This window comes from Pelodiscus sinensis, chromosome 4 (genome assembly GCF_049634645.1).
Source record: "Pelodiscus sinensis isolate JC-2024 chromosome 4, ASM4963464v1, whole genome shotgun sequence".
Lineage (NCBI taxonomy): Eukaryota > Metazoa > Chordata > Testudines > Trionychidae > Pelodiscus > Pelodiscus sinensis.
The window spans coordinates 10,614,293-10,640,075 of record NC_134714.1 but is presented as its reverse complement, the minus strand read 5'-3'; the positions used below and the strand labels follow the sequence as shown (position 1 = coordinate 10,640,075).

General features: G+C 43.2%; 1 long non-coding RNA gene across 2 annotated transcripts in view; it reads left to right on the top strand.

Moving 5' to 3' along the window:
* The first annotated feature begins 1,460 nt into the window (after window positions 1–1,460).
* Window positions 1,461–25,783, top strand: part of LOC142828945 (uncharacterized) — a 62,115-nt gene continuing 37,792 nt past the window's right edge. The window contains exon 1 of one of the 2 annotated variants that reach the window (XR_012903120.1): window positions 1,461–1,656. This is a non-coding gene — a long non-coding RNA (uncharacterized LOC142828945). Of the gene's footprint in view, window positions 1,657–12,864; window positions 15,258–25,783 lie in introns of those variants that run through there. The other variant, XR_012903119.1, reaches the window with a different exon arrangement.

Genomic DNA, 25,783 nt, shown 5'->3' with positions numbered 1-25,783 from the left:
TAGGATCTGGCTGTGTCTCTGGGCCAGGGTGGTGACTGGCAGAATCATTGACATCGCTGACTTGGCTGTCACCCTCCCCTTCTCCCCAGGATCTGTTCTTACTCCACAGCGGTATCACTTCTGTGGGAGAGGGGCACATGCTTGCAAAAGCCAAATCCAAAGGACTTTTGTCCCAGTTTACTAGCATTTGGATAAGAGTGAATCCTGTTAGGTCTGGAATGTGCACTTGTACAAGCAGCAGCTCCTGGGTCATGTCCCTTAACTGACTTTTCTTAGGAAATGAGCCGTGTTAGCCCTGTTGTAATCATATCATATATATATATATAGTAGCCCAATGTCTGTGACTCTGTAACATTGAAAAGCTGGCTGTTCCCTCTGGGTGGCGCTGTTGCCTGAGTCGTCCTTCGCCTCATGCTGTGGCTCTCGGCTGACTTCTGCGCTGCTCAGCCGGGCCGCCACGGGGGAGCAAGCGGCACAAGCAGCCATTTGGGCCCTGTGCTCCCCATGCAGAGCACCCCTGTTGCATGGCGAGCGTGGGGCCCAAATGGCCACTTGCGCCCCCGCGGCGGCCCGGCTGAGCGGCATAGAAGTCAGCCGAGTGCCACGGCGGGAGGCAAAGAGGTGGGGGCAGTGACGTACACGGCCAGGGGGAGGGCCTGGACAAGCATGCATCCCTGACAGGGACAGAGGAGAGCGGAGAGAGAGTGAGAGGCAGGAGAGGGAGAAGAGAAAGAGAGAGGCAGAGAGAGGCAGAAGGCAGAGGACAGCTGAGAGAGAGGGGGGGAGGCATTAGGAGGAGGAGGAGAGAGAGAAAGAGACATGGAGCGAGAGACCGGAGGCTCAGGAGAGAAGACCGACGTGGAGGAGAGACCTGAAAATCCCGTCTTATGATGGGCTAATTGGCTAGTTAAATATGATAGGTCAGATGCACTTCTCTTTCCACTGACTTAAAGGAACTACACAGATTGACGCTAGCTGAGAATCTGCTCCACACCTAGTGCAATTCCCTACTGACTGTTGTTATTTAGCTATTTAATCTATTTGTTGGTCCTGGAAGAATGGTGGCTAAGGTTGACCGAGGGGCAAAATGCAGTGGGTATCATAAACAATAGGGGCCAGTAAATTGGCCATTCAACCTCTAAACTGAAGCAGAAAATGACCAAACCTAAGGACGTGGTATTTGTGGTAATAAGTGGATAAGTTGCTCCTTGATCTCTCGTGCCTAAGTAGTTTCTGTATGACCTTTCCAGCCCTTAAGACATTGGTTCTCCAGGATCAATGTCAATCTCATAGATCAGCTCCCTTCTCTAGTCTCCCATTTCTCAGTTGCCAAGATGTTTTCTTTTGCAGGCTACTAGGTACGGGACTCGCCAATAGCTTGAGGATCGCTGTCCTACATCAATCATGCATCTCCAGGCTGCCTTCAGCAGCTTTAAAATATATTGTTGTTGTTATTGTCCTAGTCTATCACCACCTTTTAAATTCTCCAATTAATTTATTTAGTTGTGGATTCTGGAAAACTTGTAGAAATGTTGGAGACTCTTTGACCTGGAAAGGTGCCCCCGCTGTCCTCACCCTGCTACAGCTGGCACTGTCTTGAAGGAGAAGAGCCCATTTCAATTTGCAGAACCTTCCAAGGATCCTGCAGTATTTGAGGTATTTTGAAATTCTTCCTTCTATCTCTGTGCTTGGCAGGGCCCATGTACAAAAATAAGCAAATAAATAAATAATAATAAAAAAAACCCTGTGGTCATGGAAGCCTAGTTTAGATCAGATTTCTATTTGCATGCTTCAGCCATATCCATAATATTTCATGTATCAAGTTAAATAATGCACAATACTTAAACTATGCTTACTTTTTATCCTTTGGTTATTGTAATTACAAGTCATTTTGTGAAGGATTTTCTATTTTTAAGAAATCACACTTTTGTACTTGATCCAGCTAACAGGATTTTCTTACATTACTTCATAAAGAGACCATCTTTAAACTTCTAATGTTATTTCTTATTCATTAGTACATATGCCTGTAGGGTATGTTCATAAATGGGTTAAAGTTACAAAGTTATGCTTATAAAAGCTCATGGTAATTTGGAGTATCAGGAGGATTTATTAATTTTGAAATCTTAAAAGAGCAAAAGCTAAAATGAGATTGGATTAAGTATATTCTTGCATGCAGTTATTCTAAACACCCTTAAGGACCGCAGACTAACGTACAGAGGACATTATGCAAATATGAATATATCTCTAAGTGCCTCATAGGCTTGCTGATGTAATATTTTACATGGTTAGTTAAGTACATCAAGTACAAGGTTTGACCTTGGTAGACTGTAAAAGGTACTTATCCCACAACACCCAATTGTTTTCAGTGCCATTGTGAAATGTAGCGCTGAAACGTGCAAACAATTTTGGGCATGAATCTCATTAAATATGTCTCAGTCAGCCAAGCAGCTGTCCACAAGCCCGTCTTAGTCTTTAGTCTTAAAAGACTAAAGATCTGCTTTATAATTTATTGTTATCAGTATGCTGTGTGCGTTTATTGCCAGCACTAGGCAGTGGCTATGTGTTGAGATGACTGTTTTTTATTATGTCTTTTTTTTCTTTTCTTTCTCTTTCTTTCTCTTTTTTTTTTTTCTTTCCCCTTAAGTCAAATATTATTTTGAGGAAGAGGCATGAGTTGGAGTTTACACTTCCATGCACAATTTAGTCAGATACTTAGGTTTCTTCTCTGTTACATTGTACACCAATTAGCCTGATTTTAGGGACTGTAATGCTACATATTCCTGTTTTTAACTCCTCCCGCCCCCACTTCATTTTGTATATTTTTTTCCAGTTCAGATGGCAATGAAACAGAAGAGAAAAGTGGTTTGCTAAATATGGTGCATTATCTTTTCTGTGTGTCTGTTTGTCTGAAGGGGGAGATTGGTTGATGCGGCACCTACTGATTACTTTAGGGTAAATCCTTGTTCTGTTTAGCATTTCTGTGGTTATCACTAACTGAACTGGAGATAGAAAGTCTATAGATGGACAGTGGTTTGCATGCGGGCTGTATTATTAATTAGATGGAAAAATAGATATTCACTCCTGCACACCAAGATATCAAAACCCTTTAAAAATCTGTATCCTATCCAATAGTTCCTGTGGGGCTCAATAAGTAATGAGTATAATCTTGCTCAAAGTCACTCCAGAGTGACCCCAAGTGCTCCAAAAATATTACACACCATTCTGTACTTAGGCAACCTCAGAGTATGGCTAGTCTTTCTTGCACAGGGTTCTGGGAGCAATCTAGGTACAGAACAGAAAGTGAATTAAATAGTCCAGTTTCTTACACGAAGGTGCAAGGTGAAAGACTGTAGCTGCCAGGCCCAGGTCTGTAGCTGCCGGGACCACCCTTCTATTGTAATCTGTGGGTTACCCCTGTTTTGGCAAGTTCTACAGAATGTATCAGGCCGAAGGTCAGAGCAGACGGTCACAATGGTTCCTGCTAGCCTTGGAATCTATGAAAACCTAGCTGGTTCTTGGTCCCATGAGCTATGTATTCATTGCCACGGTACAGTGTTGCTGTGTATGAAAGGGAGATGATTTCCTTGATAAACACTAAAATCTCACAAAGAGCAAAGGAGTCAGTATTGATATGTGCAGATCTTGTACACAGACCCGGGCCCTGCACAATACAAATGCATATAGGATAGCTAGAATACTTGTTTCCAAATAAGATCAGTTTTATACTGTCTGCTTTGATTCAGTCTTCTAACAAAGAGTAGCATGTTTCCGGATGCTAGCAAAGTTACGACAGACAATAAAGGGGAAGAGGTGCAGATTGGGATAAGTAAAGAATATGAGTGAGATCTTCGGACCAATTTGAATGAAATCAAATCAGCAGGGCCACATGCTATTCTCCTGAGAGTACAAAAGGAATTCACAGAATAAATCTTGGAGCCATGGACAATAATACTTACATAGAGGAGAGGTCTTGGAAGACTGGGGAAACACTAATGATTTTTCAAAAGGGGGGGGGGGAGGAGATCCAGGGAACCTATAGGGCAGTCAGTCTGACCTTGATACCTGGGAAACTACTAGAGCAATGTATGAAACATTCAGTTTGCAAATCGCTGAAGTATGACGGGGATAATCAAATCAGCATGATTTCTTTCTTTGCCAGTGTAAATGGTTTGGTGGATAGGGGGAATGCAGTGGATTTAATATACCTCGATTCCAGCAAGGCTTTTGGCAGTTCCACATAACATTTGGATTAGTAAGATGGAGAAATGTGGAGTCGACAGAACTACCATTCGGTGGATACATAATTGGTTAAACAACTGCAAATGAAAAGTAACTATTAATGGAATGATGTCAGATTGAAGGGAGGTCTCATATGGGGTTCCATAGGGATCTCTTCTAGGTCAGGTGTTTAACACCTTCATTAGTGAATTGGTGTAGTGATAGAGAGCATAGCGATCAAATATGCAGACAGCACAAAGCTGAGAGGAGGGTTGGTGATACATTGGGGGATTCAGCTAAAATTCAGAGGGATCTCAGTCAATTGGAGCACTTTGATATAGACGACAAAATGAAATTCAACCAAAATGCTACACTTAAGGGGAAAAAAACCAACTGCACAAATACAGAATAAGGGAAAACTGATTTGGCAGCAGCCTTTGGTGAGAAGGCTCTGGGAATTGTGATGGATCACAAAACTCAACACGAGTCAGCAATGTGATGCTGTTACAAAAGCAAATGCAGTTTCAGGTTGCTTTAACAGAGGCCTGGGATACGAGTCACAGGTAATAGTATCTCACTGGTTAAGCCTCAGCTGGTGGATTTTGTCCCATTTTGGTCACCGACATACAGAAATTATGTATTGAAACTGGAAGGGAACCAGAGGCTAGTGACAAAGATGATCAAAGGGATGGAAGGCAAGCAAGCCATGTGAGCAAAGGCTGAAGGCACTAGGTAGGTTTAGTTTGGAAAAGAGGAGATTGAGGTGGATATGATAGTGGTCTTCAAATACTTGAAAAGCTGCCATATAAAAAGATGGAGGAAAGTTGTTCTCTTCTGCCGGAGAAGGCAGAACAAGAGGCAATGGGGTTCAACTACAGCATAGCACCTTTAGATTAAATCTCAGGAAGATCTTCCTAATTGCAAGAACAGTCGGACAATGAAACTGATGCCTTGGGAGGCTGCAGAAGCTCCTTTGTGGGTGGTTTTTAAAAGGAAGCTTGGTAGCTCTGTCTTGGATAGCTTACACACAACAAATCCTTCAAGGTGGCAGGTGGCTAGAGTAGCTGGCCTTTGTGGTTCCCTCTGTCCCTATGATTCTATATTTAGATTTGCAATAAAATGCCACTGGAGAAGAGATTAAACTCTTGGGCTATTTGGGTTGCTTCACTGATTTTGCATCTGCATTGCACAAATTACATATGCATATACACCTCAAATTGAAACTAATAAAACAAAAATATGTGCAATGCAGTATGGCTGGATCCCGTCAAGCTGCGAAGAAGTTCACGTGTGAACTAGTGTTTCAGCCTTAAAATTCTTATTTTTTAAGCTAATCACAAAATGCAGGAAGAAGTAATTAATCCATCTAAGCAGTGTGGGCTAGTGGCTAGGACATTGGACAGACAATCAGGAGAGCTGGGTTCTAGTCCTAACTCTGCCACTAACATGAGCTTTGGCAGGACACTCTCCAGTGAGGTCCTGTTTTTAACTGAGCCTGTCAGGTGCCACCGTAATGTGACTGGTAAATAGCTGGTGAAGTGTGGCCAATATTTTCAACACGTGAAAAATGTCAGTGCATTTCCTAGAAGCAAATGATTGTTTATGCAAATAGGTAGTGCCATGGACCTTACAGGGAGTTGCACAATTCCATCGAGGTAGAGCAAGTCTGTTGCTACCTTCCATTATTCCAACCTTCTTGCATCCAAAGAATGACAACCTCAACTTGAGTGTGCTGTGTGCCTAACAACCCTTTGGCTTGGCTGATGATTCACATCTTCAGTGTCATAGTTTCCGACACTCATTCTCACTTGCCTGGACCATTGCTTAGACTGTGATTTCATGGAGCAGCTGGTGGCAACTTCTTAAGTGGTGGGAGAAGATGTAGTGACCTTTAATCACTCTTAATCTACCCCAAGAGCAATCACATTCACTGGTGTGGAGAAAATGAATAAGGAAAAGTTATTTACTTGTTCCCATAACATAAGAACTAGGGGTCACCAAATGAAATTAATGGGCAGCAGGTTTAAAACAAACAAAAGGAACTACTACTTCACACAACACCTAGTCAACCCATGGAACTCCTTGCCAGAGGATGTTGTGAAGACCCAGGACTTTAACAAGGTTCAGAAAAGAGCTAGATAAATTCATGGAGGTTAAGATCATCCATAACTATTAGCCAGGATGGGTAGCAATGGTTTCCCTACCCTCTGTTTATTAGAAGCTGGGAATGGGTGATGGGGAAGGGATCACTTGATGATTCCCTGTTCTGTTCATTCCCTTCGGGGGCAGCTAGCATTGGCCACTGTCAGAAGAGAGGGTACTGGGCTAGATGGACCTTTGGTCTGACCCAGTCTGGCCTTTCTTACATTCTTATGTTAAACATAAACTTCCATCTCAGTATTTCAAACCCATCCTCTCTCCTGTTGGAGCCAGTAGGATGTTTGTGAGCGGAATGGGTTCTATGCATAGTAATCTGTTCCTGTTCAGAAGCGCATGCAGTGCATATTTCTCTGGTGATAAGCAAAAGTGATGGTTCTGTAACAACTACTCTCTGGCATTTGTGGGCAATACTGACAGACTGAGCCACAGTGGGTATGAAGTCGAGCTGCTTGGAAGAATTGGCAGGTGTAGAAATGATGTGGAGGTGAAGCTGAAATTTAATTTCCTATAGACCAATTCTCCACAAGCTGTGCAAACTTTCTTTAGCTAAATAAATACACTTAAAGACAAAGATTTCCCATGTTCATAGGAACACTCAGGGTAAAAACTGCCTGTGCTTACTCGCCTGCTGCCTTAACAAACAGTCTGCTCATTTGCATTTTCTCTATTGGTCTCAGCAGTAAACTTCCTTCCAAAAGGGAGGGGAGGAAATCTTATGTTTCCTGAATGCAGAATGGAACGACACATTTTCATGTTCCTACACAGACAGAGTTGAACACTTCACTTCGTCAGAATGCTGTTCACATACAAACTAAATCATGTTTGTAAATTCTTACTTCTGGAGACAAGTGCAGATGAGATGTGAGTCCCAAATGAAAGGGGGATGGGCTTAATCAAGCCCATCATGGATACTGGCCACAAAATCCCGATGTGGTTTTGGTTGCCCTGAACTTTATTCGTTTGTATTATAGCAGCCACAGCTCATTTAGAGCCCCATTGTGCTTTCATTCATATGCAAAAAACAGGTGGCCCTCTATTGCGTCGGTGTGTCCAAAGATGATGACTGAAGGATCAAAACTAGAGGCCGGCATTGAAGATTTGGCTCAAAACGTCAATAGCCAAACAATAGAACTAACCCTTTAAAAAGTAGAGCTAATAAAAATGTGCGACCCATTGTCAGCAGTAAAAGAGAGAAGTACGTAGTCGCCTTAGGGCCATGTTCTAATCTCAACTGCACAGTGCACATTACCATATAGCTTAAAAAATCAGATATTTCCAAGCAGTTAGGTGAAGTTGTGTGTCCATCAAACAGAAACTAGAATTGCTCATGAGTCTGAAAGGCACATTAAAGCTGATCATTCTCAAACCACAGCTGGCCCCACTGGTGGTCAGCTGCTAAGTGAAGGAGCAATCGTGTGAAAAGAGGAAGAAACATGGCCCCAAGACTGAAAGCAAAAGCAAGACAAAGGAAAGGAAATAGAATATGACTGGACAGAGGCTGGGAAAGGGTGAAGGAGAGAGATCACTTGATGAATCCCTGTTCTGTTCATTCCTTTTGGGACACCTGGCATTGGCCACAGTCAGAAAACAGAATAGTGGGCTAGATGGATGGACCAGTATGGCCGTTCTTATGGACTGGAGCTGCTGATCATGCCATCATCCTTTCACTTCTTGGTCACCAGTCCAACTGCAGCTTTGGTAAGCAGTGTCCAAAGTCAATTTTTGTCTGGTCACGAGTCAATTTGAGCGGTCTATTGACTGATGGTCTGGCCTGGAGTATTCAGACATCTGCTTTGCAAAAACCACCCCAATGGCAGGTAGTGAATGGAGAAGAGCTAGCTGTAGAGTGGTTAATAAGTGGACAGGTTACCAAGAGATGGTTGTGATTGTATCGCAGTTCTAGTTGTCTATGCAAGCAGTGACTGAGCAATAGCCATGGTGTTGTGGAAGGCATAAGTACATGCCATTCCACACAGCAGGGCGAGGGCAGTTCAGGGTGAAGTGCACAAGATGCAGTTTTCCCCATACTTGTCTCTATGTCAGTGTTCAGAGGTTGGTAGAGGGCTTTGTGCAGCTGAGGGTCTTGCCCTCCGAGCCCCTTCCTTGCTCCTAAGAATTTCACATTAGGTCTGTTCTGCCACAGATTCCCCACTGGTCTTGCACTTTGTTGTGGATTAAGAGACAGTGTCTGCCAGAGCCGAGGAGGGCTTGGTGCATGAGCAACATTTAACATTCCGCTTCTAATTGGTCCTATGTAGCAGCAGAATGCTGGTGTGGCCTGAGCAGGCGTCTGTGCAGCGAACCAGCTGGAACTTCCTGGTGGCATTTGAAGTTATCTTCAAGCCCACCGACAGATGTCGTGCTAATTTGTGCTGTGACTTCCTGAGCCCTGGCACCTCTGGGCTTGGCAGTTCTTAGCCCCAGCTCCTGTAAGCTCATGGAATCAGTTATGAAAGTCAATAAATTGCTTGAGCCCTGGTACCTGTTTCATTACAAATGAAGTACTGGATCCCTGATCCAGGTTGGTATCTCAGCTGGGCAACCACTGATGGAACAGTGTATCTGGCGGTGGTTGTTTGGATTTTTCAGACCAATGTGAAGTCCAATACGAGCCCAAGACTGGGGTTTCATGCTGGCAAATGGGGGTCTGATTCTTGAAGCAGAGGATGAGCTCTGAGGCCAGTTCCTCATAGTGTTTCTCTCTTCTCAACAGCACCCATTTCTTGAACTTGAACCAGCTGCGTTGTGTCTAGGAGCGTGGTTCACATGTGCACTTGGATAGGTGGGTGAAGGTGCTTTCCGGCTTTGATGAGAAAGAGATGAATAGCGGGGGTCCCATCATTCTGTGGTGGGTGCTGACGCCAGATAGATTCTCTTGGAGATTTAACCAAGACTCTCGATAAAAAGGAGACCAGGCTGAACCTGGAGAGACCCCACAGCTGAGAGCTTGTGCGGAGGAGGAACTGCTAATTGTGACCCCGCCCCCCGCCACTCTGCCAAGAGCTATTTCAGAGGAATGAACAAAGCCATCTTAGCTTGAAATCATTTGTCCCTGCCAGGCCTGTGAAACAACTCAGCCACACCCTCTGATCATGTGTGTCAAAAATGGCTGAGACAATGTCTGTGAGGTAACGTCTCTTATTGGGCCAGTTTCTGTTGCTGAGCGTTGGGCCGGTAAAAGATATTCCCTTATTCTAATATTCTGGGAACAAGGTGGTTACAACCATTGTAAACAACTAAAAACTGCTCTCTGCATTAAGAGAATTCAGATTTGTATTTTGTCTTTGTTCTGTTGCTAAGTGGAGGCCATTTTCCAAGGTGACCAGAGCAAGTGCTGTAGCAAAGTGGTTTCAGTGCTTGGACACAAGGCATTTTAGGTCATCCTGGTACACTTACATTTCACTCCCACCAATACATCTGCCCTGCTACACTGACTTAGTACCACCACCTCCTCAGGTGGCCAGTAGGTAGGTCAATGCAGTGTAGACATGGTGTTACTTATACCCATGGCTGGAGGGTGAACCAAGATGTTCTGGGAGGCAGCCTTCCTGCCCCATTTCCTCTATCAAAGCCCAGAGTCCTCCCCAATGCCTGTGGCCATCAGCCCTGCCAAGCCTCAGACTGCCTGAGCCTATCTAGCCTCTGAGAGCCTCCAGCCCTAAGCACGGGGTGGGCAGGCAACATATGGTCCACTTCTTCCCTCCCAAACCTGGAGTGCTGAGTGGCACGGTCCCAACACCTCCCCAGGCTGGGTGGCCCCAGATACTCCAACTCCCAGCCACCCTAGTGCCAGTCAGCTTTCCAGAAGGGGAACAGCCTGCCTGGAGTGGGGCCAACTATCCAGAAGCAGTAGACCTTGGGGCAGTGTGTGGGCGGGGCAATGCAGGGTGGTTTGGAGAGGCACAGCCTTCCCCAGCCTATTACACACATCACTATGCTTCTATCGACTGTATCTGACCCCTAGGAACCATTCCCACACTGACTTCTGCATTGATACAAGCAGTCCTGGTGAGGATGTGCACTGCTGACACAAGGTGCATATCATGCACATGCTGATTTAACTTAGATTGATATCATTGGGGAGTGTTGACATGGCCTTAGTGGGAACCTTCTCAAGCATTGTCTGGACCATGGTATATTTCAAGTTAACTCCTGGGCAGCCTTTCCAAACTGGGAGACGTTGACTTTCTTGGCTAGCAGTGGCCCCAGGAGCTCTTTAGTGCTTTTCTCCAGCCAGGAATGGCAGAGTCTTGACTTGTTTGTACATTGCCATTGTCTCTTTGGAAAAGTTCACAGAAATAAGAAAGGAAAACTAATACTGTTACTGTCTGACCAGTCCCTATGGGCTATGTTTACAGAGCTACTTAGGCTCCTAAAGATACAGATGGGTGCCTAGTGGGATTTTCAAAAGCATCAAAGTGAATTAGATACCTGAAAGCCCTGGCTGTTAAAGGGAGTTAGGTGTTTAACCTACTTAGATGCATTGTGGGATTTACAAAGGTGTCTTACTGCATCTTTAGGAGCATAAATAACTTTGTAAATCTTGCCCATCATGGATAATCTCAGTCTGGGGATGTTGAGTATTAGCACAGCTATCAAATGTCTTCTCCTCACTTTTCCGTCACTGAGAAATTAAATAAAAAATGAAACAGTTTGGTGAGGCCCTCACAATATTTTTACACTTCTAGGTCTTGATCTGGAAAAGAAAGAATATAAAAGGAGAAGGGAAAGGCTTATATAGTGAAGATATCGAGAGAAGGAAACCTCAGTCAGTTTTGAACTCTGATCTTAGATTACATATGAATTCCCAGTTACCACCTTTAGGGTTGAGAGGTCCTTTGTCCCAGGATCAGGCCCAGTATTTAATTATTCTATGACTGAGAACCCTGATGTGCACGATTGCAACACTCACACAATAGGAACTCTTGAATAATTACAAATCTAGTTTACTAATACATTTAGCACAGTCACAAACACCCCAACTTCATGCGATAGATAGGAGATGTACATCTATAATTCGATACCATACACTCACACCATTCCTTATAGAACAACTTGGTTCTTAGCCATCATCTTCCTCATCACTATCACCTTCCCCATCATCACTAGTGGCCATCATTCTGGCACCTCCCAAGGACTACATCTTCTCCTACCACCCCTAGGCTGGGATATCATTGATATTGGTGTTTGATACATATCCAGTATGGGATGTTTCCTTTTCTCCTTATTTGTATTTCCTCACCTTACTGATGATGAAGTGTCTTTTTCCTATAGGTCAGCATATCATTGACCTTTAACTTATTATCTTATACGTCAGTTTGCTTTGTGGTTGTCTTATCACATTTGCTGTTTCTGTCCTACCCCATTAGTTTAGTCTTAACCGGATATTTCGGGCTTTTCTAAGCTACGATTGACCTGTTAAGTTTGAGGGTATTCTTGGAAGCCCCTATGCCATTGAAGGTTGCTTTAACTAGGTGCAAGATCCAGAATATATGAGCACTGACTTTACATGTGTTTGCTAGCTTTACCTTAGCTCAGCTTACACGTTGTGGCCTGTAAGTTCCTTATGTTACAGCCAAACTGCCAATATAAACCTACTGTAATTTATCATAATAAACATATAATCAAAACCACAAGGAAATAATAAATCTATATATCTATAAGCAAACAAGCAGGTTAGCTGTATAGGCTACAGTTTAAAGACTGAAACACATTCAATTGCTGTCTATTCTGAGTAAGGTATTTACATACATTGTTGAGGACAGAACAAAGGAAGTGACTGATTCACGGTTACAATTAGAACAGGCAGGCTTCAGCCAAAGAAAATATGTATAGATCAAATAATAAACTTGTGTGTCATCTTAGACCTAAAGTCCACACCACTTGATATGAATTTTACAGCTTTCCAAAAAGCCTTTGAAAAAGTGGATAGAACAGTTTTATGGGAGTTGCTACACTACTACGGAATCCTTTAGAACTCTACCATCTTCATTCAGAGCTTCTATGAATATGTGACATGCCAAGTAATACTGGGAACTGACTAAGCCATTGGAGGTTATAATGGGCATCAGACAAGGAAGTTTTGTGTCACCCCTGATCTTTTTACTACTAGTGGATTGGTAACGAGAGGTCACAGAAAATCCAAGGGGCATATAATGAACTTTCATTCAGAAGTTAGAGGAGGGCTTGATTGGTTAATATCTGCTTGCTATCCGGTATCCATAGGAGTACTGCAACCTAAAGAAATGATCTCCAGGCATATCCATAGTTAGTAGGGTTGAAAATCAACATAGAGAAGTCTACAGTTATGACAATTAACATGCAACTCATGTAATGCTGCGTGGGACTGACAAAGCAGAGGTACCATATTACACACATTTTGGCAGTACATTTTGTAAGTACAACAGGTGAGATAGACACAGATGTTAGAACCACAATGGTGAAAGCCAGACATGCATTTGTAACTTGGCAGGTGGCCTGGAGAATCATGAATCTTGCCCTCCAAACTAAATTTTGATTATTTAACACCACCAAAAAGTCATTGGTACATGATGCTAATACTTAGAGACTTACTAAAATCTTACTCTCTAAACTCCCATTTTGCAGAAAAATCATTAATATCAGATGGACAGAAAAAAAAATCACCAATGAAGAATTCCTACAGGGGATGAAACAGAAGCCTAAAGGGCAGGAAATTACAAAACGAAGATGGATCTGGCTAGGACATATATGGAGGGAAGATGCAAGTAACATAACAAGACAGGGGTTGGGGTTGAACTTCCAGAGGAAGACACAATGAGGTACCCCAAGGATAACCCTGGAAATGTGTAACAGAAGCATTATTTGAAAGGTATCAAAATGTCATGAGGAGAAGCTAAGACTGCAGCAGGAGACACAGGAAGATGGTGGTAAAAGCCTTTTGTTCTCCATGGAACCAAAGAGGCACAAGAGAAGAGAAGCCTTGCTCCAGCAAAGGACTACAGGGTATGAACAGTCCTACTGAAGTCAAAATGACTCCTTGCATGTTTAAAGTTAAACACGTATGTCTGTGCTTTGCTGGAGTTGCAGCAGGGAGACCACCAAGAAGAGAAACAGGGAGACCCTCTTCCCATGGCCTTGCAAGGTTCACTGGTGCTGATTGACAGACGCAAGAAAATAACAAACAAAAAAGGCCTGTTAATTTTGGCTTATTGAACGGCAGAACGAAGATCCAGTGTTTTCCAAGCAGAATAGAATAAAACTGGAAAGGTAATACGTTATTTCAAGCTTCTGAGCATGTATTATGTACAACAAAGGATGAAAATCAGACACTGAAAACTATGCAACGGGTACTTGACAGTCTTAGCTTCATATTTTTATTCTGCTGCTTGTTGAAATACCATCTTTCTTTTTGAAATTATTTTCTTTCTTTTTTGTCCTGGAAAGAGGGATCATCTTCAAACCTTTCCTCACTGAAATAAATATAAAATGAAAACAAACCACACATTTGGCTGACACTGTCTTAAAATTACACATCAAGAACATTTCCACTGACAAATACTTTCAAGGCAAACAAACTGAACAGAAATTAAAAAATCTCTGTGGGGCATAAATATGTAATTACACTCACACAGGGAGCATTTTATCAGGTAAACCATCCTACTTTGTTAATTGAAATGCTGCGGCACAGGGTTTTTTGACAAAGGGCCTGAATATGTATGTATATTTTACACTGCTGCTGTTCCATTTCCCTCGATTCTTTCTCTGTGGTGTAGTGATGTGGGAAGAATCACTCTCTGCTCCCTTTGTTTGAATATCCTTGTTTCCACCTTCACCAGGACAGGCAAGGACTTTGTCTTAGGAGAGGCCATTTTTTGTTATTCTCAACCAAATCCTCTCTTCAAATTAAAATATTTAGAAATGCTGAAATCTTGAGAATGCAGCACACGAAAGAGGAAGAACTCTAGTAAGCATTCAATGCAATCTCCAGATCCAGCTATGAAGAAGGTGACACAAGCTGATGGTGATCAAGAGTTCAGGTTTGGGTTGTGAGAATGTTGTGGTCAGGTGCTAGTCGCTGGCGATGTTTATCCACCACAGGCAGCAGTTCTCTGTCGTTCTGTGAAATATTTAGAGAATGGCCACTTCCAAAAATATGGCTGCCGACAAGTTATTTAACTGTTTAAATGCCAGCTGAGGGCTTGCTCGTCCCTCTGCAATAGTTCCAGTTGTGGCAGTGATGGGCGAGTTGGAAGGTTTTGCCCTTTAGAAAGGAAGCCCACAGTATATTGGATTACATGCATGACTAGCACACGCACCAATTGCTAGAGGTCTCTTAACAGTGACCTCCCTGTTAACTGCAATACCAGCAATGTGGTAGGGAAGGCAGCATGCAACTTCCACCAATGCAGACACAGACACCTATCTCTTCTCCAGCTTCTCTCTGCCCTGCAGACGAGGGAGGAAGCAATGTGCTTTCTTGCTCATTTGTGATCTTTTACCATCCCGTCTGGTCTTTCACATTTCCCCGGAGCCTATTGTGCAGAATGTTGCAACAATGGACAAGACTGAGCTGGTGAGTTGAAGGAACTCCTGAAAAAGGCTGAGTGCCTTTCTAAATGTATTTGAACCTTTTGAGTTTCATCTTTCCTCCCTTCCTTCTCTGCCTTCCATCCCCCTTTCTGCCTCTTCTCTTTCCCAGGCTTACTCACCACTTTTTGGCTTCACTAGCAGAACCTCAGTTTTCCAGCTTCCCAGCGAATCTCTGCTAACTTGAGTGTGCATCTGTTTGTAGCCGTTCCAGATGAACAATGGATGCGAACATAGACTGGGATGCTCAAAGAGGAAGGATGGATACTAAACTGAATTCAATTCCCAGCTCTGCCACAGGCTCCCCATGGGTGAGTCACTTAGTATCTCAGTACCTCAGTCTCCATGTATAAAATGAGGATAAGAACACCTCCCTAGCTCACAGGGCTGTGTTGAACATAAATACACTAAACATTGTGATGTTCAGATTGTGCAGTAATGGGGGCCATATAAGTACCTAGATAAATAGCTTTTTCAGTCCTGTTGAGGCGAGGGAGGAAGATGGTCTAAGGGAATCAAGGGCTATATCTGGGACAAAAAAGATAGAGTTAGAAAGGAGGGGATAACTGTTCTCCATCACTTCGGTAAGTTTGGGTGTGGTTCTTTTGAGGAAAAGAGCTAAAGCACAAGTCAGGACGGGGGCGTTTAATTACACCACTTCTCCCATTATCTGTTGTATTGGAATAGGGCATTTTTATACAGTACTGTGTGGACTGAGCCCAAATTGTTCAGGTAGCCTCAGAATGTTTAAGATGGGAACTTGGACTAAAAGAAGGCAAATCCCCCAGTCCCTGTCAGCATATTCCAACAGTGCCCTTGAGTTCCAGTCAAGGCACTATCAAGTTCACAGAACGTTTTGTTTAGTGTCATGGTCAGAGTGTTTTTCAAAAATCATAAATGCCACGATTTCAACTATTTAGTGCAGCATTCTAAGTGTAGGGCTCAAAAAAGAGGTTGGGGGTGGGGAGTTACAAGTTATTGTGGGGCAGGGGAGATTACTCTTACCTCTGTGCTGCTGCTTACCGGCAGCACTGCCTTCAAAGCTTGGCACCTAGCCAACAGCTGCCATTCTGTGACTGCCCAGCTCTGAAGGCAGCGCAGAAGGAAGGGTGGCAATATTGTGACCTCCTGCAACTCCCTTTTGGGTCAGGACTCCCCAATATGAGAAATGCTGCCCCCCCAATCAGTATGGTACAGTGGAAATGCCCACATAAGACCAGATTTCACAGGAGGAGGCCAGGTTTCATGGTCTGTGGTGGATTTTTCACGGCTGTGAATTTGGTAGGGCCCTAGCTATAGCATCTCATTTCATTTTGCCCCATTTCTACCAGCCCCTTTAGTCAGTTCCCAGTATTACTTGGCATGTCACCAGTTTGTCTCACTGTGCTGTCACACCCTGATGCCCCATCATCTTTTTCTCTCTCCTTTCTTGTCCGTCTTTTCAGCAGCGAGGTGGGTGTTTGCTTAATAAACAATGTTTGAAGTCAGTCGTCTCCAGGTACCTGTGTTGACTGACGCTACTGTACTGTGGCGGAGAGTGCAAATACAGCAGCTTAGTGGATATTGTTATGGTTCATGTGAAGCCCTTAAACCCAACTGATGAGGATTTCCTTAGTGACAGTTCAGTGGATGCCTGAAGGATTTGACACCGCGTGATCATTTCTCCCTTTTTACCATTGTTTTTCTAAAATGTAAGAATGGCAGCATAGCTGAGTGTATAAAATGCACAGATGGGTTGTCTTTCACCTTCTTGATAGTTGGAAAGCATAGCCATTCGTTCATTTATGCCCAGTTATCCATTCAGTAATTTGCAAAGACTGTTCTCCAGACTCAGTTTTCTCAGGCTCATTTAGCGTTTCTTGAAGGTTTTGTAGAATTTACTGTTCTCTCCAAGTTCCACAGCCTGACCGTTGCTGATCTCAAAGGAAAACTCCCAGATTTTGAAAATGTCGGTTTGAGGAAAATCTGAAAAAATTCCAAAAATTAGAGCCAGAGTGGTCATGGATACAACCCCATGCTCTGGGTTTCCCTAAAACTCTGACTGTCAGAAGATTTGGACATGGATTCCAGGGGACAGATCATTAGACAATTACTCTGTTCTATTCATTCCTTCTGAAGCACCTGGCACTGGTCACTGTTGGAAGACAGGATACTGGGATAGATGGACCTTTGTCCTGACCCTGTATGGCCATTCTAATGCTCTTAATGCTTTTTGTGAACGTTTTCAATTTGGGAAAAGGGCATTTTTGCCTCACTGCTGTGGCTGCATTTCATTAGTGGGCGAAGAGACATGCACACTTTCCACATTACTTAGGAGAAGTGTTTGAAATGTGGTCTGGAAACTATTTATTTATATATCAGTTCTTACCACTAGCATTTTCTTTCTACCTAAGCTAAGCATGCCCTCCTTCTACCTTTAAGCCATAGTCCTGTATGTTCTTTTTATAATTCATCTTCAGCCACCCTTAAAAAAATCCATTTAATTCAGTGTTTCTCAACCTTTTTTTTTTATAAAGTAACCCTTAAAAAAATGTGTCCCCAGTATCTACAGTTTTCAGACACACAAATTATTTTTCTACCATTGCAACACATTTGTTTAAATAACTTAATTGTAGCCAGGCAGGTGATGAAATTTTTGGGTGTAAAAAGTACAAAAATAATAAAGTGCTATAAAACTTAAAACAAAAATTCAGTTTTCTCCAAATTTCAGGTGTGTTGATGTACCCCCCACACTTCTCTCGAGTACCCCTAAGGGTACTCATACCACTGGTTGAGAAACACTGATCTAAATAATACTCAGAACACATTTTGCACAAAAGAAATTGTCAGCTTGCCTCTGCTAGGGCTGCTACCCGTTAATTGTTTCAGAGACACAAAAGCAATCTTTAGCCTCTGCCCATACACAGTGGGAATGTCACCTCTGCACCCATCCCAAAAAATCCTCAGTTTGTTTGCTTGTCTCCCATGTGCTACACATATCACTAACCAAGCCATCAAATGTGCTGTAAAATACTTTAAGCGGCTTTTCCTGTACCTGAATTGCTCTGAGTAAATATTAATGTTTTTAAAGCAATTGCCTGCAGTTATTTTCTTTTAACCTGCTGGACTCTATTTTGACTAAATAAGTATGTTCTAAGCCTTGTTGGCACAAGTCGACTCTTGTTCAATAACTTGAGAACAGGTGCTAATTCAGATCTGGGACAGAAAGTGAGCCAGCTGATTATGTTTGCGAGAGTAATTTTACCGCAGTGTTCTAACCAAACAAGATGTCAGGCTTTGACAGTTCCTTTTGATGAACTTAGCCTTTAACTGAACCTGAGTTTTTGTATAAGCTAGTCTGTAATTTGATGCTAACTAAATTTACTTTGAGTGGAATTGAGTAACTGACATGAATAATCTGAATGATGCTGGCGGGTTTAATGGTTTGCTGTCAATCTGTGTCAAGAATTCTGCCTGTTCACCGTGGAGAGGTAGCAGAGAAATACCACACACCTGGTACATTAGAACATAAGAATGGCCATACCGGGTCAGACCAGAGGTCTATCCAGCCCAGTATCCTGTCTGCTGACAGTGGCCAATACCAGGTGCCCCAGAGGGAGTGAATCAAACAGGTAATGATCAAACAATCTCTCTCCTGCCATCCACCCTCTGACAAACATTGGCTAGGGACACCATTCCTTACCCATCCTGGCTAATAGCTATTAATAGACTTAGCCTCCATGAATTTATGTAGTTCTCTTTTAACCCCTGTTATAGTCCTAGCCTTCACAACCTCCTCAGGCAAGGAGTTCTACAGATTGACTATGTGCTGTGTGAAGAAGAACTTGCTTTTATTTGTTTTAAACCTGCTGCCCATTAGTTTCACTTTGTGGCCCCTAGTTTTTATATTATGGGAACAAGTAAATAACTTTTCCTTATTCACTTTCTCCACAGAACTCATGATTTTATAGACCTCTTTCATATCCCCCCTTAGTCTCCTCTTTTCCAAGCTGAAAAGTCCAAATCTCTTTAATCTCTCCTCATATGGGATCCGTTCCAAACCCCTAATCATTTTAGTTGCCCTTCTCTGAACCTTTTCTAATGCTAGTATACCTTTTTTGAGATGAGGAGACCACATCTGTATGCAGTATTCAAGATGTGGGCGTACCATGGATTTATATAAGGGCAAAAAGATATTCTCTGTCTTATTCTCTATCCCTTTTTTAATGATTCATAACATCCTGTTTGCTTTTTTGACTGCTGCTGCACACTGTGTGGACGTCTTCAAAGATGACCTACCAGTGCTCCCGTACTGCAGTATGTTGCTTATAGGTTTTGTAGACAAACTTTTCCTTCTGAACATGGCAGGTAACACAAACCTAGCTAGAATATCTACATTTGGCCTAACTCTCCTCTCACCAACGTAAATATGAATAATCCCATTCTTCAGTGGTAGGAGAATCTGGCTCATGATTTTCAGTAGCTTTCATATTTCCTTTTATAAGCTATATGCATTATTGGGGGACAAGCCCTTAATATACTCTCCCCAGGCTTGTTTCCTGGACAGGTGGAAGTGAATAATCACCTTCTGATTTGTTCTTCTGCCCGTGAAAGTCAGTGGAAAGCCCCCTCCCATTGACTTCAATGGGATTTGGATCAGGTCTTCAGACCCTTGGTGACACCTAATTTATCTGCCCCCATCATTCTGTTTGCACTTTTCTTTGCTCAACAGCATCCCCTATTGGCTGACAGAGGGTTACATTATAAAGCAAGTCTAAGTGAGCTCTGATTGCTCTTAAAGAGGGATGGAGACTTAAAAAAAGAGACAGAGTGGATCTGTGTGTGTGTCTGTGCGTGTGTGTGTTAAAGATAAGATTGTACAAAGGAAAAAAAATCCATTCAGTCTACGTATTTCCAGTGTGCCAGGAGCAATGATATCTATACACTCTATGGAAGAGGAGATGGAACCGAATGTTCTTATTCTCCATGTTTTGGACTTAGATATTAAGTGTCGCCTTCTTGGAAGGGCACCAGATTTTGACACATTGTACTGCCTTGAAGAGCACCAGACAGTGTTTGTGTGGAACTGAAGGATTCTGCTCGTAGTAGTAAGTGGCTAAACATAAGCTATCCATTGATTGAGAGGATCTTTTGTTAAGAGTTATAACAATGATCCTTATTCCAAAAATCTACATGTAAACAGTGCACAGGAAATGTTTATATATTTCAAGCTACCCATCTAGTCTCACCAGGCCAAATTAACACTTGCAAACCCAGAATACCTTCTTCCGGCTAAAGTTTTTTTTCTGACATATATGACTTTATAGAGGGACAGAGAAGTGACCTGACTGTAAGCTGAGCCTACAGGTAGCTCTCCTGGGGTAATGGGGAGGTGGTTGAACCCCCCTTCCTGAACTGATGGACACATTTTGAGTGGCAAGGAGATAAAGTATATAAGGCTGAGAGAGACTGTTCATACAGAGAAGTTAAGATGTCACTTCTTAGCTCAAAGAAGTACAAGAAGGAAATATTGTGGTTCTCATACACAGTGTCCAGCAGGGGGCAACTCAATTGGTAGAAAAACTGAACAGAATGACACTCTAGTTATTGGCCTCATGTTCACTAAGGCTATGTCTAGACTGCAAGCCTCTTTCGAAAGAGAGCGTCTAGACTGCACGCGGAACTTTCGAAAAAGCCAGCCGCTTTTTCGAAAGAAAGCAGCAAGTGAGTCTGGATGCTCTCTTTCTAAAAAGCCCTGTTTGCTTTCAAGAACGCCTTTTTTCGAAAGAGCACTTTCGAAAAAAGGCGTTCTTCCTCGTGCAATGAGGTTTACCGCCGTCGAAAGAAAAGCCACGTTCTTTCGATTTAATTTCGAAAGAACGCGGCTGCAGTCTAGACGCAGGTGAAGTTTTTTCAAAAAAAGGCTACTTTTTTGGAAAAAAACCCTGAGTCTGGACACAGCCGGGAATACTGTGTCTCCTGACTGGCATGCCAATGGGCCAGTCACGTGAAGGCTTCTGGCAGGACTTGGGAATGTCATTGTTGCCCACTAGGCTTGCTGGCTCTCAAAAGTACAGGGATTATAGCCAACCCATTCAAGTGCCACTCAACTCACCAAGGGTATGTCTACACTGCACAATTATTTTGGAATAAGCTATTCTGGAAGAAATACTCAGAAACAGCTTATTTTGAAATAGTGCATCTACACTACAAGAAAGTAGTGCTAAGTGCTATTTTGAAATTAGTCTGAGGCAGACTCCCCTAATGTGGACTTGCTACCTTGATTTAGAGCTCCAGGAAGCCCTAGGGAGTTATTACTTTGAATGGCCCTGGGGAGGAGCTATTTCAAAATAGCAGCAGTGGAGCATCCACACTACTGCTATTTCAAAATAGCTATTTTGGAATAGGCATTATTCCTCATGGAATGAAGTTTGCAGAAGTTGGAATAAGACGTCCATTATTTCAAAATAAATAATGGAATTGCTACTGTGTAGACATACCCCAAGTGGTGATGTACCTACAGTATTCAGTGCAGTGAGGTGCCTATCCCCCCTTGGTGGGAAAGGTGCAAGTCTTGGCAGAATGCCACTTGCACACCACAAAAAGGCAAGCATGGCATTTCCTGGGTTCAACAGGTTATTCTAGCTAGTTCATACCAAGTTTCATCACATTTGTTGCCCCAACTGATAAACTTGGTGAACGACACAGACTCCAAGTAGGTCTGGTGGTCTCAAAATGTAAGGCTTTAAGAATGCTGAAGGATCAGTTAGTGCAGCAACTTTATCTTGTTCCACCCCAGTTTTCATAGCCTTTTCACTTACAGACTGATGCTTCCGACAATAGTTTGAGGGCCATGTTGTCCCAAGAGGCAGAAGGAGAAGAATGGCCAATCTTTATTTCAGACAAAAATTGGTCCCCCAAAATTTCTCATACTCAGTAACTGAGAAGGTGGCCCTGGCAGTAAAGTGGGCTCTGAAGGCCCTTGAGCCAGAAATTCCATCTGGTGCATGCCATGAAAGACCACAATCCTCAGATCATTCTCTGACAGCTGCCATCTTGGTTTGAGGTGGTGTACCGAGTGGGAAAAGATCACAAGAATGCCGACTTCTTATGGGATAGAGGAAACATGCCAAACATGTCACACATCACCCCTGCAACTCCAGTCCTGAGAGGGAAGGCGAATAATGGGAGTTTACAGACCCCACACAGAGAATAAGGGAGTAATGGAGCAATATTGGGCCAAGAGTCCCCCACCCTTGTAGAATCTGCTCCAAAGGAGACTTTTATAGTCAAGCAAGGAGAGAAGAGTGAAGGAGAGGAAGCCAGTTTGCAGCATCTGGTGGCAAAGTGATCCATAGTAGAGGGTATGGAACATGGGTAAGACCTGATTAGGAGGGTAGGGGCCTTCCTCTTTTTCCTCCCATCCTCTCCGCTGAAGGAGAATAACTGGACCTGTGGTGTCCAACATGCTCATCACTAGCCACATGTGGCTATTTGACTGACTGACTGACTGACTGTGGCTAGTTCACTATAGCAATAGCCACTATAGTGGCTACTGCTTCAAAACTGGTTGGACACCATGGAACTGGACATTAGGAATAGAATTAGGAATGTCAGGTGGCTGACAGAAGTGCGGACTGATTGAGAACTCTCCCGGGGGGAAGGGGAGAGAGGCTGCAACCAGTGCTCCCTGTAAGCTGTACACTTGTGCGACCATTCAGAATTGATTCAAATGCTGACCAGCTGATTAGCCGCATGCCCACAGCTAGGTTGTGTTTCTAGTGGCGGTACACATTCACACATGCCTCAGTGCACATACAAATTATTCTGCACATGAATGGAAAAAATATGCACAAAAATGGAAAAGATTAGAGGGAACATTGGCTGCAACCACACTCTGGACTGAAGAAAGAGTGGGGAAGTAGGAACTGGCCCAAGAGAGGTGGTCAGACCAAGACATCCCATGCTTCTCCCCTTTAGCCCCTTGGCTGAGATCTGGTGAAGAGAGAGGGCTTGGGTCCTCTTGCCTGCTCCCCCTGCCCAACCCTCTGAGAGAGAACTCTGGGACACCAGGGAACTGATGAGCCACAGCTTGTCCACTAGGCCTGCTGGCCTCTGAGTGAAATCCATGGTTCTGGATGATAATAAATGTATTGCCACTGTATATATATTGGAAATTGCACTCACCCACTCCCATAGACAAAATGCAATATATACCAAAGAGCATATAATTAGTATCATATAAAGATTTAAAAACAGTAGTTTAAAAACTCATCTCTGTGGCCCTGGAGGTTGCAAACATGCTTTCCATGTAAAGCTGTATGTTGCATTTATGCTGATTTAATCATTCATTAAACATTAGTAAGAGGCCAATTATGCTGCTCAAGAGTAAGATGTTTTACGAGAAAATGACAAAAAGATACATGTAATCATTGAAATGCCAGTTTACAATCAGATAGGATGTGAAATAATCCCTTTAGCAAGCTTAAGCTTTTACATATTAATGGCAACATTGGGGAGAGTGGAAAGATGGCTTTAACAGCCGTGGAGTAGGTCCTGATCATAAAGCAACTAGTTATGATGCGCTAGACGAAGAATGAATGCATTGTTTTATTCTGTGACGGAGATACTATGAGACATGCTCTCAATTATCCTATGCACAGTTTGTAGATGGGAGTGTGTATGTCAAAGTGGATGATTTAGGAAGAAAAAGTCCTTTTGATGGATCTTGCATATGTATTTGTGAGAGATGTCTTCAGCACATTGTTTCCAGAAGCCACCATTTGCAAAAGAAATAAAAAAATACAAATATCAAGATTATCCAAGCTAGCAAGCTATGTACCTCTTAATGTACTTTCCAAGGAGCTGAGAATCTGTAAGGCTATTCCAGGGGGAGCAAAATAATAATGCCTAGTCATAGCCTCCCCCACCCCCCCGCCAAAAAAACAAAAACAAACCTTACCCTACTTAAGAATGACTAAGACAGGAAGAAAGAAAATGAGAACAGGCCCAAGCCTCATCCAAACTAGGAATATTAATTTTGTAGCTTGTATAAGCTTTTTTTTTTTTTTCTTGACATTATCTCATCTCTGGGTCTCACCAGGCTGAGAAAATGTCTCCTTGGAAATGTTCTGCCTTGGAATTTTACAGTTGCTATTGTTGCTTCAGGGGATTTGGCCTAGCAAATCTTCCAAACTCATCAGAATCATAGAATCATAGAACTGGAAGAGACCTCAAAAGGTCATCAAGTCCAGCCCCCTGCTCTAGGCAGGACCAGTTCCAACTAAATCAACCCAGCCAGGGCTTTGTCAAGCCGAGACTGAAACACCTCTAGGGATGGAGACTCCACTACTTCCCTAGATAACCCATTCCAGTGCTTCACCACCCTCCTAGTGAAATAGTTTTTCCTAATATCCAACCTGCACCTCTCCCACCACAACTTGAGACCATTGCTTCTTGTTCTGCCATCTGTCACTACTGAGAACAGCCTTTCTCCATCCTCTTTGGAACCTCCCTTCAGGAAGTTGAAGGCTGCTATCAAATCCCCCCTCACTCTTCGCTGCTGCAGACTAAACAGACCCAAGTCCCTCAGCCTCTCCTCATAAGTCATATGCTCCGGCCCCCTAATCATTTTGGTTGCCCTCCGCTGGACCCTCTCCAAAGCGTCCACATCCTTTTTGTAGTGGGGGGGGCCAGAACTGGACACACTACTCCAGATGTGGCCTCACCAAAGCTGAATAAAGGAGAATAATGAATCATGAAACATAAGACTGGCCATATTGGGTTAGACCAAAGATCCATCTAGCCCAGTAGCCCATCTTCCGACAGCGGCTAATGCCGGTCGCCTCAGAAGGAGTGAGCAGAACAGAGAATCAAGTGATCCTCCCCTGTCATCCATTCCCAGCTTCTGACAAGGCTAGGGACAGATCTGAAGACTTCGGGCAGCCAGAGAAGGGCAGAGAGAGTTCTAGCCAGGAAACATCCACCCTGATGCAATATAAACAAGAATTGGGTACTTGTGGCACTTCTTGAACACCAAGGGCAGAGTGTTAAAAGCCAGAACCTTACTGAGATCACAGAAAAAGGATCCAGGTAGGGAAAGGAAAGTTTTGGTTGAGGTAAAGCAGAGAGGAAAAATTCAGCTAAACTTCTATCAGTAGTAGATCAAATTTCAGGGGATATGCTAAATTTTGTTTTCCTGTCGCTATTACCAACAGATTCCCTTCAAAGCACTATATATGATGGCCCAGATGTATAAAGCCTTCCCTTGCAATTTGAGTTGGTCAGATGTCATGGTGGCCATGCCTGCCTCGCTTTGCCTCAGAGCAACAGACCCAAATTGTGCTGTTGGAGGGGGAAAATGTAAGCAGGAGATAATATTGAAGGCTTGTAAGCTGCCAAACCCACTGTGTCTGTGACAACACCTGTTGACTGGCTGCTGCAGGGGGAAGAGCAAGATGAAGAAAGACAGCTGTAAGAGAGCCAGCAGCAGGAGGAAGCTGTGCCCAAGACAGTTTTGTGCCAGTGAAAATAGTGCCAAACTATTTGGCATTAATTCAAATATCTGGGTGTCCACTTTGTTTGCCAGCTAGCAAGCACAGGGAATACTTTAGCATCAACACCGCTACTAGCCTGGCTTCCACAATTCTTTCACTTTAATTTCAGTCTTTATGTTGCTTCCTCCTAACCCCCACTCCATAACTTATATATCAGTGAAACACAAGGTAAGCCAGATACTGTGATGAGTGTCCCGAAACGAGGCCTGATATCGGCAATCGGTGTGAAGACAAAGCGTTGCTCTAAAGTTGTTGGCAATAGGCTTGTGAAATCTGCTGGGTGAGGTAGTTATTTATTTTTT